Raw genomic sequence first — 15,662 nt, 5'->3', positions numbered from 1 at the left:
AACAATTTGCAAAGCAAATCTCAATGTGTGTCAATCAGATCTGCGTGTCCGTGTTCTAATTTGAGTGTCCGTGTTTAGATTTGTGCACGTGTGTGTGTAAAAAGAATGGAGCGCGTCTGTGTTGTGACGTGTGTGTGTAAAAGTTTGTGTGGTTGTGTTTAACTCGTTGCAAAGCAGGAAACCTTGATTGGCTGGTTTTTTTTTCTACCTGACTTTTGCTACACTTCTGCTGTAAGTGTATCCAAATATGTCCGTCCTTTCCTTTGCCATGAATTGATTAACGTGGACCCCGACTTAAAAAAGTTGAAAAACTTATTCGGGCGTTACCATTTAGTGGTCAATTGTACGGAATATGTACTGTACTGTGCAATCTACTAGTAAAAGTTTCAATCAATCAATCAATCAAAAAGCCTACACTCACCACTAGTTGACGCCCAGCACCCAGTGATGTTAACAGGATGAAGTTAGCCTCATAGACATGTTACCGTTCCATTCCATTGGTGGGAAATACTGATAGTCAATACCAGACTAGGGTTGTACGGTATACCGGTTGTAGTATAGTATCGCGGTACTAATGAATCAAAAACGGTACTATACTCTGTTGAAAAGTACTGTAAGTAGTAGTAGTAGCCATATTAATTTTTTTAACGAGCATGACAGCACGTCGTCATGTCATAACATTGCTGGTTTTACGAGCAGAGGAGCATGTTCGGCAGCGCACACTCACGGAGTACTTACAGGCAGACACAGTGTGTAGACAGAAAAGGGAGAATGGATGCATTTTGGTCCAAAAACTAAAGGAAAAGGTGAAGCTATAACACTGAAAGGCCCTCAGGAAGAGGTGCTTTAAGACATGGCTAGCTAGTTAGCGGATAAAGTCCATCCGCAATCGTCAGTGTTTTAGCTACTTCTAAATCACTAATCTTTGCCTCCATGGCGACAAATAAAGTAAGTTTCTTACAAGCATCATCCCTGCAGGACAAGGAATAGCTAAACATGCTTCACTACACACCGTAGGAGGATAAGATAGCTCACCTGTGTTACAATGTAAACAAATGCCATGGGTGGATTTACGCCTGACATCCACTGTAATGATACCAAGTACAAGAGCGTATCTAGTCGATACCACTGTGATTACATCGATATTTTTTATCATCACAATTTTTTTTTTCTTTTTTAAAAAAACAATTCATATTATCTTCATGAACTCAGGAACTATGTCCATGGACACATGAGAACTTAAATTATGACTAATGTATGATCCTGTAACTACTTGGTATCGGATCGATACCTACATTTGTGGTATCATCCAAAACTAATGTAAAGTATCAAACAGAAGAATTTGTGATTATTACATTTTAACAGAAGTGTAGATAGAACATGTTGAAATGGAAAGTAAGCAGATATTAACAGTAAATGAACAAATGGATTAATAATCCATTTTTCCAGCTTGTCCTTCATAATGTTGACAAAATAGAATGATAAATGACACAATATTTTACTGCATATGTCAGCAGACTAATTAGGAGTCTTTGTTTGTTTACTTACTACTAAAACAAAAGTTGTCTAGTGTGTTTACTATTTTACTTAAGGACAAAATTGTTCTTTGATCGCAATAAGAAACATATGTTTAATGTACCCTAAGATTTTTTTGTTGAAATAAAACCAAAAATGCCTTTTTTTTTATGGTCCCCTTTAATTCGAAAAGTATCTAAATACATTTTGGTACCGGTACCGGTACCAAAATATTGGTATCGAGACAACCCTATTTTTACTGGAAATGTTATTACTGAATAGCTGTCACTACTGTAGTGTAAACTAACCACAAAAAGTACAATATTTGTGTGTATTTATTTAAATAAAACTTGTGTGGAAGATGTGAGTAAGTTTATTAGTACTTTTTGGGCACATACAATAAAGTTTTGGTGAGGACCAGAAAACCGCTGAAGTTTTTATCAAGGTCAGGATTGTTTTGTACCAACACCAAACATAAAAGTCCGGAACAATACTGAATTATTAATAATAACACAAAACAACAACTCCAAGTGTGATTTGCAAGTGACTGAACAATGACGATGAGAAAGCAAGGAGTAGCTTCATGAAATATTGACAGAGGTAACGATGAAGCTATTGGAGGAAGACAGCTGAGCGAGACAAAGAGTATTATATAAAAATATTATATTTTCTACCATCATTGGCAGACTATGAATGCAAAAAAGGGGAGAAAATGATATATCTATCACAGTGGCTAAAAAGTCCTTACAAGTAGGATCATGTGAAACCTGCCCATTAAATATTATATAATATTTTAAGTGACCATACAGTATTAGAAGTAAAGCTTATGAGTGTTACTACTACTCATTCCAATGTGATGAGCGGTGTATTACCTCATTTACCTCATGGAGGCTCTTCTGGCTGCAGGCTACTTCGCAGCATGGCTTGTCTGCAATAAAAAGAAGAAACATGGAGAAATCATATAATTTCAGACTATAAATGACAGCAGGGAAGCAAAAAAAAACCACATCATCCATTTCAAGGATCTTTTCCTGTCCTGCAATATGACTTTATGCCACTGAAGGCGATTGTGAGTAGTCATTAATTCACAAACTGCTTCCCTTCATGGCTCAGGTGGCTGAGTGGCTATCTTGTTACTTCAAGATTACTTGTTGGTCCCTTCAGAGACGCTCAACATGACTCTCAATTGCAACATGGGTCAGTTGAACTGAGACGTGCGTGGCGAGAAAGTCACATGCTTAAAAATACATCAAAGTGATTCATCAATTAAGTTTTCTTCTACTTAAAACAAGGATTTTTTTGTCGTAATATATGTACATCAAAATGACTTGTCAATTAAGCACATTCAACAATAACGAGATATATCTAATAAAGTTTACAAAAACAATTTGAAATGTGGACTTGTCAGACCACAGAACACTTTTCTCACTTGGCATCAGTCCATCTTAGATGAGCTCGGGCCCAGCAAAGCCGGCGGCGTTTCTGGGTGTTGGTGATGAATGGCTTTGGCTTTGCATAGTAGAGTTTTAACTTGCACTTACAGATGTGGCGACCAACTGTAGTTACTGACAGTGGTGTTCTGAAATGTTCCTGAGCCCATGTAGTGATATCCTTTACACACTGATGTCGCTTTTTCATGCAGTACCGCCCGTAATATCATCGCTTAAGTGCAGTGATTTCTCCAGATTCTCTGAACCTTTAAATTATTTTACGGAGCGTAGATGATGAAATCCGTAAATCCCTTGCTGGTTGAGAAATGTTGTTCTTAAACTGTTGGACAATTTGCTCACACATTTGTTCACAAAGTGGTGACTCTCGCCCCATCCTTGTTTGTGAATGACTGAGCATTTCATGGAAGCTGCTTTTATACCCAATCATGGCACCCACCGGTTCCCAATTAGCCTATTCACCTGTGGGATGTTCCAAATAAGTGTTTGATGAACATTCCTCAACTTTCTCAGTCTTTTTGCATTCGAACGTTAAGTATCTTGTCTTTTCAGTCTATTCAATTGAATATAGGTTGAAAAGGATTTGCAAATCATTGTATTTTGTTGTTATTTACGATTTACACAACGTGCCAACTTCACTGGTTTTGGGTTTTGTACATATCTATATATGTATATATTAGGGCTGTGAATCTTTGGGTGTCCCACGATTCGATTCAATATCGATTCTTGGGGTCACGATTCGATTCAAAATCAGTTTTCTTTTCAATTCAACACGATTCTCGATTCAAAAACGATTTTTTCCCGATTCAAAACGATTCTCTATTCATTCAATACATAGGATTTCAGCAGGATCTACCCCAGTCTGCTGACATGCAAGCAGAGTAGTAGATTTTTGTAAAAAGCTTTTATAATTGTAAAGGACAATGTTTTATCAACTGATTGCAATAATGTAAATTTGTTTTAACTATTAAATGAACCAAAAATATGACTTATTTTATCTTTGTGAAAATATTGGACACAGTGTGTTGTCAAGCTTATGAGATGAGACGCGATGCAAGTGTAAGCCACTGTGACACTATTGTTAATTTTTTTTTATTTTTTATAAATGTCTAATGATTATGTCAATGAGGGATTTTTAATCACTGCAATGTTGAAATTGTAACTAATATTGATACTGTTGTTGATATATTCATTTTTGTTTCACTACTTTTGGTTTGTTCTGTGTTGTGTTTGTGTCTCCTCTCAATTGCTCTGTTTATTGCAGTTCTGAGTGTTGCTGGGTCGGCTTTAGTTTTGGAATTGGATTGCATTGTTATGGTATTGCTGTGTATTATTTTGTTGGATTGATTAATTAAAAAAAAATTTTTTTTTTCAAATTAAAAAAATTAAAAAATATATTAAAAAATAGATTTTTTAAAAATGAGAATCGATTCTGAACGTGAGAATCGCGATTCGAATTCGAATCGATTTTTTCACACACACCTAGTATATATATATATATATATGTATATATATATATATATATATATATATATATATATATATATATATATATATATATATATATATATATATATATATATATATATTTATATATATATATATATATATATATATATATATATATATATATATATATATATATATATATATATATATATATATATATATATACTGTATATATTAGTGCTGTCAAATGTTTTTTGTTTTTTTATCAGATTAATCACATTTTGGATTAGCCATGATTAATCATAGACTATTACAAATTTGCATAAATGTAATTACTTATAAAAACACACCAATAAATGTTTCCCTTAAATGCACTAAGTAATTATATTTGCATATTTTTCTCTCTGTTTTCTGGGCGTTATGATTATCAGCCTATATACTGCACAGTGGTTCTCAAATGGGGGTACGCGTACCCCTGGGGGTACTTGAAGGTATGCAAAGGGGTACGTGAGATTTTTTTAAAATGTCTGTCAAAAAGAACTGTGAAAAGAAATGCAACAATGCAATATTCAGTGTTGACAGCTAGATTTTTTGTGGACATGTTCCATAAATATTGATGTTAAAGATTTATTTTTTTGTGAAGAAATGTTTAGAATTAAAATCATGAATCCAGATGGATCTCTATTATAATCCCCAAAGAGGGCACTTTAAGTTGATGATTACTTCTATGTGTAGAAATCTTTATTTATAATTGAATCACTTGTTTATTTTTCAACAAGTTTTTAATTATTTTTATATCTTTTTTTCCAAATAGTTCAAGAAAGACCACAACAAATGAGCAATATTTTGCACTGTTATACAATTTAATAAATCAGAAACTGATGACATAGTGCTGTATTTTACTTCTTTATCTCTTTTTTTCAACCAAAAATGCTTTGCTCTGATTAGGGGGTACTTGAATTAAAAAAATGTTCACATGGGGTACATCCCTGAAAAAAGGTTGAGAACCACTGCTGTAGCATATGTATCATATAGCAAGTAGCATCTAGCATGTAGCATATTGCAAATAGCATGTAGCAGAGCATCAGATTAAGACTTGAGGTGTTATCGTTGTTATCATTGCGGGACCATCTTAACATAAGTGCCTTCATTTTTATTCTTCATTCACTTGGTGTGAAAAAGTGAGAAAGAGATGCAAAGGGAAGTAAACCCCCTCCCCACCCGACGCCCTTACAACTTTTCTCTGGGGTCTTCTTATAAACCAACCATCTATCTCCATTATGCCCCCGAAATTGCTATTTGTCGCTTTGCGGCGAAGAAATAATCAATATGTCTTGTGGGGGCAGCCAGCGCATTAGACCAAGCAAATTGATGTCTCTCGCCCCAACGCTCCTCACTCTGCACACTGCAGCACAGCTAATGGGAAGACCAGTGTGTGTGTGCGTGTGTGTGGGTGCGTGCATGCGTGTGTGTGTGTGTGTCTCAACATGTGTGTGTGCGCAGTCCAGCGAGTGGTCAGACAATAGGTCATTTGTTAATGCAAAGTGAATGCCAGCGTTTACGTGTGTGTGTGCGTGTGTGTGCATGCCTGCGTGTTTGTGTGTGTGTGTGATGCCTCAGGCAATGTGTGTTGTTGTGTGTTGATGTGTGTTTTCGCCGCCTTATCTGTCCCAGCCATCCGGCTTTAGGTCTTTGGGCTGTCAGAGACAGATAGCCCTGTCACCGACCCAGCGTCCTCTTTTCCCGAGGGCCTTGAAAGCTTCACTTCCAGAAAATTCCGTCCTGATAAGTGCATTGCAGACGGACGTGAGCTGTCCAGTTGTCCATCTTTGCGCCCGGCATGGCTTTTTTCATGACATCACAGCTGGCGGAGAGTAAACACGCTGCTTTTCAGGCTCCTTGCCGTTCATTTAAAAGTCTTAACTACAACGATCGTTTTTTAAAGACTTAACAACTCGGCAACGTTTGGAATGTTCTAAAGGGAGGTATTACAATTGAAATGAATGTGAGCCAGTGAAATAAAATGTAACTAACTATGAGGTGGCGACTTGTCCGGGGTGTACTCCGCCTTCCGCCCGAATGCAGCTGAGATAGGCTCCAGCACCCCCCGCGACCCCTAAAGGGACAAGCGGTAGAAAATGGACCCATGGATAACTGCTGGCGGGTTATAGCTCAATATGGCTTCGAAAGGACCCCTTAGCTGTTCAGTCAGGTGCCTGAAGCAAAAGCAGTCCCTGCACTAAAACAACAATAATACGAAGGAATTTACCACAATTATTCAAGAACTAGCAAGCTACTGGGGCAGGTGTGACGGTTTTAGCTCTAAATATACAATAAGTAGATACGTCATCGAGCTGTAGGCGCCAAAGTAAGCGACGTGCTTATGTCGGCCATCGTGACGGGGGTCACTTTCTAATCAAGGCAATGCAATACAATGCGTTGTATATTAAAGTTGAATCAAAACTGTATTTTCCTGCGGTGCACTGCCTTGACAAAATACAAACATTTTGGTATTAATGCACAACATTTTATTTTTTGTAACCAACCGTACGCCGTATTTTGCAAGCATATGCAACACAATGTGCCCACATTCTCGCTGTCTTCAAGTTTGTTTGGTTTACAATAGAAAAAACCTGTTAGCACTTTGCCCCTACTAGCTTAGATTCAAAATAGCTAAAAGGGCCGCGTCATATCGGCTTATATTATGGTTTTAGCCATAGATATAATAGTTTTAGCCTGAGAAAACTACATCACATAAATACATTAAACAGTGTTGCAAAGTCCACTTATTATTGTTAGCGATTTTAGGCTTGTCTTTTTTTTTTTTTTTGTCCTGTCCAGCTTCTCAGGCAAATCATATTGTTGATGTATATGCCCATATCGGCTGTACAAATTTACTTTACAAAAGAGAAGTGTGGGATACTTCTCTTGTTGCCTTATTTGTATTTGACTTTATTAAATGTATTTATATAATCATTTGGTGCAGCCGGGGCCAGAGCAAGAGGGGATAGAAAGAGAAAAAAAGGAAGACAGAGGGGGAAATTGTGGGGACAAGAGGGGGATAAGACAGAGAGATAAAAACAACAACAGCAAACACAAAACAACAACAATATAGCAACATCAGCAAATAGGATTTGTACAAATATGATGGTAAAAGTGATAGCAAAGAAGCAGTTAGTGAAATAAATAAAAATACAGAAATGACAATGAACATTATTACAGTACAAATGGAGCAATACAAATACCAATAGAAATAGCGCTATTGATAATGAATAATACCAATAATTTACCTCTATTATCAACAATACAGTTGTTCAAATGCAACAATACATATATGTAATGATAACTACAGATACAAAAGAGAGCAGAAAAATGGAGGGGAAGAAAGAGAAGCCAGCTATATTAACCTTGTAGATTGTTATAGTAACAATAGGTTAAGCTTTGTCAGTGTGCCATGTGTTACCCAGTTTATCCTAGAGTAACAACGTTAATATATGTTTGATGAAACGTGATTATATGCATGAGTGTATGTGTGTATGTATGTGTACTTGTATATGTACAGTATATGTATTTGTATGTTTGTACAGTGAATGTATGTGTACAGTGTGTATATATGTTGATTGATTGATTGAGACTTTTATTAGTAGGTTGCACAGTGAAGTACATATTCCGTACAATTGACCACTAAATGGTAACACCCAAATAAGTTTTTCAACTTGTTTAAGTCGGGGTCCACTTAAATTGATTCATGATACAGATATATACTATCATTTATACTATCATCATAATACAGTCATCACACAAGATAATCACATTGAATTATTTACATTATTTACAATCAGGGGTGTGGAGGGAGGGGGGGGGGGATATGGACATCAAGTAGTGGACATAGAGAGAGAGAGAGAGAGAGAGATCAGAAGGCATAAGAAAAAGAAAAAGTATCTGCATTTGATTGTTTACATTTGATTATTAGCAATCCGGGGAGGGTGTTAGTTTAGGGTTGTAGCTGCCTGGAGGTGAACTTTTATTGCGGTTTTGAAGGAGGATAGAGATGCCCTTTCTTTTATACCTGTTGGGAGCGCATTCCACATTGATGTGGCATAGAAAGAGAATGAGTTAAGACCTTTGTTAGTTCGGAATCTGGGTTTAACGTGGTTAGTGGAGCTCCCCCTGGTGTTGTGGTTATGGCGGTCATTTACGTTAAGGAAGTAGTTTGACATGTACTTCGGTATCAGGGAGGTGTAGCGGATTTTATAGACTAGGCTCAGTGCATGTATGTTTGTACAGTGAATGTATATGTACAGTATGTGTATATGTATGTTTGTACAGTGAATTTATATGTACAGTATGTGTATATGTATGTTTGTACAGTGAATGTATATGTACATGTATAGTCTTTTTTTTAAAAAGTCGCTTGCAAATCTTGTGAGTCGAGGGTTGCCTTTTATTTGGGTTTGTTTTTTAACCTGCAGTTGTTTCTTTGGGCTTGCTTTTCTGTCTGTGTGGCAGTTAGTTATTTGCCAGAGTCTTAATGTTTCCATTTAGAAGTCTTAAAACGTTTTTTGATCTTAAAAAAATATTTAAGTCATGATGTCAAACCATGAATCCTAACAATGACTTCCAAATGTGTGCACACAAGACACTGACACTACTTGGACAAACTGACCTTTCATTTTAAATTGTTCTTCGCTGCAGATGAGTTAATTGCATCAAAATCTGAATATGATTACCGGTAGTAGAAATGATGGATTAATCTGCAATAAAGTGTTAGTTTTGACAGTCCTATTCTTTTGAAAAGACAACTTTCGTATTAAATCCTCACAAAACATGCATGACATGTCATGAAAAAGTTAGAGTCGCTACAGGATTCTTGATTATTATAATTATTAGTTATAATTTGTTCTATCTGCTTGCTGCAGCACTCATTGGAGCCGCATTGATCTTAATTAATAAATTAATAAATAGATCGAATCATTGACATCCACCACGACAGGTCACATTTCTGAAAGTGCTTTTTTTTCTGGTTCATTCAAGCACAACATTTTAATGACATTTGCAGGAAATGTCTCTGCATTGGACTTTTGTAAAATCACCGATTGAAAAAATATTTAGAATCTGCTATAAACCATGAGATGTTCAATAGGACATACAGGAAGTATAATTACATGAATGTCAATTTAGAGAAATTACTTTTGGGTTACAGGAAGATTGTGTTGCGTTTAACAAAAGTTTTGGCTTTAATACTAAAACTACTTCAAACACTAAAATTTTCAAGACCTGGATAAAGTAAAGCATTCTGGGAGATGATGTATTTGTTAAAAATTTCCATCATTTAAAATTTACAATTAGAAAATGCTTTCATTCTTAATTGTGTAAAAACATTTTCTGTCACAAAATAAGATATGAAGTTAATATTAATATTGTTTCTATGGAATATGTAACGCTACCTAATGTAAAGCATGATTCTGGAATGCACCAACATTAGCAACTAGACTTGATGGAACTCCAAATTCAATTTGAATTTCAATTCAATTCAAATTCATGGAATTAAATTGTGAAAATGTTCTTAATTCAAAAGAGTTGCTCACATTTCTATGAGTTTACTTGCAGACTGAGAAGGAGTGTCTTTTGTGGCCTTAGCAGGAAGAGTAAAAGGTGTACATAATGCGATTATGTTGCATCAAGTGTCCTAGTAAACGTAAAGAATGGAAGCAGCTTAATGGGATTCAAACATCATATATTTAAGGCTTTTTCCAACTGTGACAAGTCAAATGTGAAGAAAGATGGACACCCCTGGGGCCGCTTATCTTCACCTCGCAGACGTGTGACAGTGAGACGTGTGTCCAAGGTGAATGTCTTGGCTGTGTCCCCGGCACGGAACAGCTGGCAGATTAAGTGTGAAAGTTGGAACTTCTTGAAAAGCTGCTATCCAACAGTAAATGTCAATACTTCCATTTAGAGAACTTTTGTCACCATGGTTGACACGTCCAAACACACAAATGATTCAAAAGCAAACTAACTTGACGCGTTACAGCAGATGAATCATCATGGGTATTAATCAGATTCAAGATTGTAACACAATTAAGATATAATCAGAATTACAATCCGAAATCAGATTTATTGGCCTAAGTGTGTTGAACACATACTTAGGAAGGAATTTGACTTGGTAGACTGTGCTCTTTTTTTCAATGCCAGAAACAAAGAAAAAACAAAGCAACTACAAGAGAGATCTTGGTATAAAAACAAGATGGAAACATTAAAGAAAGGACTTAGAGGACATAAAAGACGTCAAAGGACCATAGCACTGAACAACCAGCTGCCACTTTAAAAGGTGCTATTTCTACATACAGCTACAAAAATAATACACAACCGTGCATAGACAACAAAACAAAGCAAAAACACAATTTCAACACCTACCTACACTGCGGTGGCCTCTGCAGTGCTCTACGCCATCGTCTGCTGGGAGCACAGCATGACCAGAGACAGGAACAGACCCAACAAAGCAACCAAGAGAGCCGACTCTGTCCTAGGCTGCCCACTAGCTCTCGCCCAATGTCCAACCTGCGCAGATGATCGAGAATCCGTCCAGGGAGACCGAAGTGTCCGATACAAGCTCATTCAGCCGGGGCTCCGTGACACTTGTCCATCCCGATGCTCAACGCTAGCTCCGCAGCCCTGTCTTTACCTCCGCTTCTCCTTCGGTCTCTCCACGCGGACTTCGGTGTGGCAGAGAGCCAGCAGCTGGTCTCCAGTACAGACATGGCCACGGGTCCCCAAGGCAGTTCCAGAAGTATACAAAAAAAGCACCAAAATGCCATGCCACAAAAGTGCCACCCCTTGTTGCGCAGTCCCAAAGGGGCCCAATCCAAACGACAATAACACATGAAAACTGGAGGAAAACATGGAGAACACAAAGGGGGAAACCCAAGCGAACAGAGCCCCTGCAAGCAGCGCCATCTTGAACGATGATGACTCAATATTATCCACGTTCGTTTTCCTCAAATAGTGACAAGCAAAAGTTGATCTTCTAGCCACTGACTGACAACAAGTCGAGATGGAAGACAGTAAACAGGGAAATAGATTTATAAGCATCCAAATATTAGGAGTTTTAGTTTCACTGTAGAATTACCATCTTGTATCTAGCACATTAATACCACAAAAGGAGTAACATGTCCATATTCAAATCATCACACAGCTGACAATTGAATGCTCTGTACTGAAAAATATGAACATTGTTACTTGCTTGGATTACTGCATTTTACATTTTCATGCTACATGTTGTTGATAAACTTTGTGGCTTTGTATGATTTCTGTGTTTGCCTCAGTGCTTTTTTGTGCATATGTAACGGAGGCCAGCCAGAGTGGCTGCGCCAGGTGTACGTCAGTTGGTAAACCTCACCCCGTGACAACTTCAAAGGATGTCCTAGACGCTGGGTTAGCAGCTCGGACTTTTAGCCGAGTTGCTAGTACACTTACCTCTCAAACGGGTGACGTGGGATAGCGCGTGGCCGTATGGGAAGGGAAGATCGGAAACACAACGCAGAGCCACTACACTTACACAACTTCCTCCACTGATATTAAGGTTACTAGGAGTGTTCCTATACATCTTGTCCATTTCCGATAACATACCAATATTAGAGCACTAAGTATTGCTGATACCGTTATTGATGCGATACGATATCAGCAGCAATCTTACATACTTTTATTATTTTGTATTGTGGAACATTACAAAATGTTTGAGCAAGGGAAATTTGTCAAACAGAGAACAATAGTAGGTATGAAAAACACTAACTTATTTATTATCAACCGCCTGGAATTAACTGATGCTGTCTTTAGGTTGAAGTGGAGTGGTCATTGTTTTTTGGGGGGGGGCAACACCTAGTGGCCACAATAGTTTGAGACCGCAATTTGTTCAATTAAGGACACTTATTACCAGTGTCTAGCTGGTGTGCTATTGCGTGCTTATCTGTTGTGTAGCTGCTAGCTCCTAGTAGCCTATAGCTTACCATGTTTAATTTTTGTAAGTGACTTTAGTGAAATAGAAGAAAATACCAACTTTATGTGCTTTTTGGAGGACATTTAGATGATAACTGTCTGTCCAATATGACATCACATGTTTTTTCCATGATATCGGCTCGATATGTGACATAATGGCAATAAAAACTATTCTGATTCTGATTCTGATTCTGATTCTGATCAATATCGGCTTAGAACACCCCCAATGGTTACACCATCTTTTTGTTTAGTTGTTAGCCAACAACTCTTCAAGCACTTTCCATAAAACTTGATTTACAGTAGAAGCCATTATTGCTCATGAATAATGCAAGATAAAATTCATGCATATGTAGAAAGTTGCTCTCTAAATTAGGAGTGTTTGGTCGCTCTAGTTCAGGATTGACTCTGTAATCATCTTGAAATAATGCTAAAAAATAATCTTTATGTGACTCTTGAATGCCTGCAAGCGATGCATATGCTGCTTACTGTAAAAACATCAACAAAAAATAATTGTGCCAAAGAATTGGGCGCAACATTACAACAATTCAGTTGTTTGAAGGCTGTAGAAAGCGCAGCAGTTAGAAAAGTGTGTAAGCGTAACAGCAACAACAACACAAACACGCCTCAGACTCCCATAGGTTCATCCTTTTCAGCCTAACGAGCTGCTAATTCATCCAAACGCTGGCATCCAGCAGCACACGGGTTCAACATCTGCAGTATTCTGCAGCCATCTTAAGGTCCCTCTGGGTGTTGGAACACAACAAGAATGTTTTAGAACACTGAGCTCCATTCCAACCAGCGAGAGGGTTTGAAGCAAATCTGGCCCAATGTATCAGACAGAAGGAACAAAGCAGGAATATTAGTAGGCTGCCTTTAATGCTCACAAGCACCAAGACCAAGTAAATCTGCTGCCAGTTTGTCAAAGTCACCAACCCGCCTGCAGGAACCCACAAGATGATTAATAGAAACATAAAAGAGAAGATAAAAGATGGCTTTTACAAGACGTGTCTGCTATGCTACTGACTGACAACCAATAAAGAATTGTCATGTATCATCATTTTAATGACGTATTACCTACTTCTTCAGTATGTTTACAAATGAAACTTTTCTAATAGAAATAATTTCCCAAAACTCCAATGAAAGAGCCATTTTTCATTTTTTAAATAATATAAATTCAATTAATCCATTCCAGACACCCAAAAATATGAACACAAACCACAATTGATAAAAATAGTTTTGCATGTGTAATGTGAAATACATATAAATAAATGCATAAGTGGACATTTTACCATGACTTGAATACTCTTGATGGCAAAGATGGAGATGAGCTGAGAATGACTTTTTAATGTGCTGAGTTTTTTCTTCATTTCAAAAGCGTTTTTCACCTTCTTTATCAAAGTGCCGGCCCTCAATTGTCATGCACAAGCGAAAAATGACAGGCTCGGTGGTCAGCACGCTTGGAGCAGTAGTAAAAAAAAAAAAGAGTACATGACACTCGGGGTGGGATTAACTAAAGGTTTGCGTGTACTAAAACACGTGCAAACTTGATGGCACACTACTAAACGTGTGCACAGTTGATTGAAGCAGAATAAGGCGTGCAATCCATTTTGCGTCTTTGTCTTCACTAATATGCAGAATATATGCCTATTAGCAAAACACCCACAATACTGAGAAGAAGATGCAAATATTTTATACAGCATGTGCAATGTGATTTATCAACACTCGTCACCATTTTGCTCACACTATTTTGCGTTTTATCTAGATTGATTGATTGATTGATTGAGACTTTTATTAGTAGGTTGCACAGTGAAGTACATATTCCGTACAATTGACCACTAAATGGTAACACCCGAATAGGTTTTTCAACTTGTTTAAGTCGGGGTCCACTTAAATTGATTCATGATACAGATATATACTATCATATATACTATCATCATAATACAGTCATCACACAAGATAATCACATTGAATTATTTACATTATTTACAATCAGGGGTGTGTGTGTGTGTGTGGGGGGGGGGGGGGGGGGTAGGATATGGACAGCAAGTAGTGGACATAGAGAGAGAAAGAGAGAGAGAGAGAGAGATCAGAAGGCATAAGAAAAAGTATCTGCATTTGATTGTTTACATTTGATTATTAGCAATCCGGGGAGGGTGTTAGTTTAGGGTTGTAGCTGCCTGGAGGTGAACTTTTATTGCGGTTTTGAAGGAGGATAGAGATGCCCTTTCTTTTATACCTGTTGGGAGCGCATTCCACATTGATGTGGCATAGAAAGAGAATGAGTTAAGACCTTTGTTAGATCGGAATCTGGGTTTAACGTGGTTAGTGGAGCTCCCCCTGGTGTTGTGGTTATGGCGGTCATTTACGTTAAGGAAGTAGTTTGACATGTACTTCGGTATCAGGGAGGTGTAGTGGATTTTATAGACAAGGCTCAGTGCAAGTTGTTTAACTCTGTCCTCCACCTTGAGCCAGCGCACTTTAGAGAAGTGGGTAGGAGTGAGGTGGGATCTGGGGTGGAGGTCTAGAAGTAACCTGACTAGCTTGTTCTGAGATGTTTGGAGTTTAGATTTGAGGGTTTTGGAGGTGCTAGAGTACCAGGAGGTGCATGCGTAATCGAAAAAGGGTTGAACGAGAGTTCCCGCCAGAATCCTCATGGTGCTTTTGTTGACCAGAGAGGAGATTCTGTAGAGAAATCTTGTTCGTTGGTTAACCTTTTTGATTACCTTGGTTGCCATTTTATCACAGAAAAGGTTAGCCTCTAGAATGGAACCTACGTAGGTGACCTCATCTTTCCTGGTGATAACAATGTCACCCACTTTTATGGTGAAGTCATTGACTTTCTTGAGGTTGATGTGGGACCCAAACAGGATAGATTCTGTTTTACCCAAGTGTATGGATAGCTTGTTGTCAGCGAGCCAGGTGCAAGTTCTACAGAGCTCAGCACTGAGGATTTTCTCCACCTGTGACTTGTCCTTGCCGGATACCAGCAGGGCAGAGTCATCCGCAAACAAAAACAATTCACAGTCGCATGCCGATGACATGTCGTTTATGTATATTAGGAACAGTAAAGGTCCCAATATACTGCCTTGGGGGACTCCACAGCTCACCGAGAAGGGGGGGGGGGGGGGGGGGGCACACGGTGCCGTTCACCTCTACCACCTGCTCCCTCCCCTCCAAGCACCTCTGAAAAGTAAGTGCAAACTGACACAGTTACACACACCTGCAAGATCGGTGCTCGCGTCGTGCACGAGGAAC

At 38.0% G+C, this 15,662-nt stretch overlaps 1 long non-coding RNA gene across 1 annotated transcript in view; it reads right to left on the bottom strand.

Annotated features, from left to right (window-relative positions):
• Positions 1-15,662, bottom strand: part of LOC133662812 (uncharacterized) — a 59,082-nt gene that overhangs the window by 27,049 nt on the left and 16,371 nt on the right. Inside the window, exon 2 of the long non-coding RNA XR_009828168.1 lies at positions 2,388-2,443. This is a non-coding gene — a long non-coding RNA (uncharacterized LOC133662812). The remainder of the gene's footprint in view (positions 1-2,387; positions 2,444-15,662) is intronic.

Source organism: Entelurus aequoreus, linkage group LG12, assembly GCF_033978785.1.
Source record: "Entelurus aequoreus isolate RoL-2023_Sb linkage group LG12, RoL_Eaeq_v1.1, whole genome shotgun sequence".
NCBI classification, from domain to species: Eukaryota; Metazoa; Chordata; class Actinopteri; order Syngnathiformes; family Syngnathidae; genus Entelurus; species Entelurus aequoreus.
Note: the sequence above shows the minus strand (reverse complement) of the source record. Positions and strands in the feature narration are given on the sequence as shown.